The following is a 3,628-nucleotide window of genomic DNA, read 5'->3' on the forward strand; positions in this document are numbered from 1 at the left end:
CTAGGGACGAGACCTGTACCGTACCGTACTGTACTCGAAAATGGAGCTGATACCCAAGTTCTCGTGCACTAAGTAAAAGACCGTGAAACGAAACTAGGGAAGTAGGATGACAGACCCGTATCCAGGCCGAGTTGAGCTCGATCGCGGCACCTCCTCCTTCTCCTATGTGGGCGGGGCATCAGCGAATGTGAATGACGTTGGGTTCCTCGCAAGGAACCGGACTAACTCCGGGATGGGTTCCGCTGAGTCTGTTAGAAACTCTACGAAACGCATTCTCCGCGGTCGAACGTAGCGTGGGCAGCTATTGAGGATGTGGTGTCTCGTTTCGAGAACACCGCATATCGGGCAGTTGGACGATTTGGTGGGGAAGAATCGGGACCGGTATTCGCCGATGGGAGCGTGGTTAAGGATGAGACGCGATATTCTGGCTGTTATGGTGTTGCTGATTCCGACCACCGATAAGAGAGGACCGCCACGTGTGTGACTGGCTTTGCGTAGTTTGGCGTTGGGGAAGAAACCATGGCCAAGGTCAGGGATCTGTTGCCATTCGTCTACGAGGCGTGCGGTGACGTGTTGTCTAGCGTAGGCAGCGGAGACGTGCGGTGAACGGGGATAGGTAGCGTGGGCTTCCGTGGCGTCGGAGTCAACGTTCTCGTTTTCCTCGATGTTCTGGTGGCCCGGTACCCAGTGAAGATGAATGCGATGGTGCGGGGATAGAGAAAGCCACGCCTTGGCTCGTGTGCATGACATGACCGAAAGTATTTGGGAGGAGTGCAGGCTTGTGTCGAAGAGGGAATTGAGCGCAGCTGCGTTGTCGGCGTATAGATGTATGTGATGGGTGGCGGTGCCCGTGGTCGCGCGTGCAATCGCTCGTTTGATTGAGTGGTGGAGAGCCGACGTGAGTCCTGCTAATTCCGCGTCAAAGGAGGTAGCCCGTCCCGTAGCGAATGAATGTCGGTGTAAGATTTCGCCCCGATGATAGACCCGAACCGCTGCCGTTGAGTGATAGTCCTCGTCCGGATGAACTGACCCGTCTGAAAATGCGTAGATGGATCGAGAATCTAGTTTGATGCCCGCCAAGTCCCTCCTGAACTCTCTCAGCCACTCATCGAACTCTTCTCTCCTCGCCTTGGGGGGATGGGATGTATGGTAAATGATATGGTCTGAAAATAAGTCAACCAATCGAAATCCAGGTCTCGTCTCGTCATGGATGGGAAGGAATTGTTCATGGGAAGAGGAAGCCATAAATTCCATGGAGTCCGCAGCGAAATGTAAAGGGAGGGATCGTCTATGGGGAACAGGAATATGCTTGAGAACGGGTCCATATGTATGCTTAGTAGAGTCTGTTGATGTTATGCGAAAAGTAGAAAGTGCCGGAGCAAAAGAGGAAATAAGAATATGTGACTCAGCAAGACGTGGTAATCGTAGAAAGGAGCGCAGCATGAGTTTGCGTAGGTGGAGGTGAATAGGCATGAGACCTGCCAGGGTGTTCAGAGCGTTTGTTGGTGATGTGCGGAACGCGCCAAGTATCCAGCGGGCGGCCATAGCTTGTGCGCGTCGTAGTGGTTCGAGGAGGGTTGTTTGGGCTTTGCCTGGTCGTAACCAGACTCGGCATCCAAATGTGAGGAGGGGTCGGATGCAGGAGACATAGAGTCGCCGTTTGTGGATAGGGGTGAGGCCTCGTAGGGAGTTACCGAGAAGCGGGTAGGCACGGACAGTGGAGAGAGCCTTGTTGGAGTAGTGGCGGATATGGTCTTTGAACGTGAGGTGACGGTCGAGGAAGAAACCTAGGTATCTCCATACGACCTGGGGTTGAATGGTGATGTTGGGGGATATGACAAGCGGGGGAAAGGGGCCGTCGTAGGAACGATTGAGGGGAAAGTGTTGTAACTCTAACTTATCCGCCTCCAAAACGAACCCTGCACGTGTGAAAAGGGAAGAAAGAGAAGCGAACTGGGATTTTAATAAGAAAATGTTGGTGCCGAATGAGTCGGAGGATTGTGCGAAGCAACCATCGTCCATAAAGAATAGAAGAGAGGTGGATGCATCGGGTGAGGGAGAAACGAAATGAAGCTTGGTAAATGCGTGTAGGATAGCGGCAAGGGAGATGTTAGCATAGACTGGGGAGAGTGCGGACCCCTGCCCAACGCCGACCGAACAGTCTACCGGGTCAAGCAGGGTGCCGTTCCACCGAAACTGCGTAGACCTGTCCTGCAAATAGTTGGAGGTGAAGTTAACATATTCAGGGGCGAATCCAAACTGTGACATAGCTCGTAACAGGAACTCGTGGTTTACGGAAGGAAAACACTGCGCCACATCCAGCGCCAGACACGTCGTCACCATTTTCTTCCGCTTCATCGCTAGGATGTGGTTTACCAGCAGCACCCCTGCATCTTCCACCGAGTGCGCCGACACCCCTCCACACTGTGACGGATGGAATACTCCGTACGCCGTCGCTTCGAACTGGTACCGCCGAGCGTACGTCTTCTCACCCAGTTTGCCGAGGCAGACCAGGAGAATAATGGGTCTGTACGCTTTGAGGACAGAGTAGTCGGCCTTGTTGGGCTTCGCCGTGATGACAGTGACTGATTCCTTGAACTGTTTTGGCCAGTAGCCGACCTGTAAGCAAGCCGTGTATAGTCGACATAGCTGAGCTGAAGCCTCGTCGTCGTCTACCGCTTGCCGTACGTGTCGCCAAGAGACATGGTCAACACCTGGTGCTGTGTTGACTACTCCAGCAATAGCTTCAGCGATTTCGGCCTTTGAGATAGGCTTGAATTCTCGAGTTGGTAGGCGAGGAATGTCGTCAAAGATGGAAAGATCAACCGGTCGATCAGCTGCCGAGAAGAACTGTTGGCTGAAACCCTGTCGAACTTTGTCAGCTGAATCCAAAGTCGCGCCCGTCGAGTCACGGAGTGCCACCCCTCCCGATATTGCTCGTGGTTTTACCCACGATGTCAAGTCCCATACTCTCTTCTTCGCCTCTGCTTGTGCGATTACCTTGTCGTAATGCTCCCTCTGTACCTTTTTACACGTCGCATAGAACCTCTTCCGGCTCTCGTTGTCCCTGCTCTCCTTGAATTCCTCTAGCGCCGCTCGACACTCCTTATTCCACCACTTCTTCGACCGAGCAGTCGGTTTGGACATTTCTGCATGGACACACCGCACATCGCGCGATGGATACCTCAGTCCTCGCTACTCGGCGTACCAAGGGGGTGGCAGGAATAAAATAAAAAACCGGATGTAGGGGGGGGAGGGGGGCCCGGAGGGCCCTTAAACACGAACTGTCCGGACATCACGGGAGGTCCTACGGCAGCCATTTGGAGGGTTCCTGGGGCTCATATACGATTATCTTTGTACACAGTGCTGATAAAACTGTGAATAGAAGATGGTTTGAGTGTAAAAAAGATAATAATGAATACTTTTAGGCTAGGTTAAGCTACGGTCGACGTCGGTCATCCCCTCCCCTAGCCTAGGCTAGGTTAAGCTACGGTCGACGTCGGTCATCCCCTCCCCTAGCCTAGGCTAGGTTAAGCTACGGTCGACGTCGGTCATCCCCTCCCCTAGCCTAGGCTAGGTTAAGCTACGGTCGACGTCGGTCATCCCCTCCCCTAGCCTAGGCTAGGTT

The sequence above is a fragment of the Stereum hirsutum genome (assembly GCF_000264905.1).
Source record: "Stereum hirsutum FP-91666 SS1 unplaced genomic scaffold STEHIscaffold_7, whole genome shotgun sequence".
Taxonomy (NCBI): Eukaryota; Fungi; Basidiomycota; class Agaricomycetes; order Russulales; family Stereaceae; genus Stereum; species Stereum hirsutum.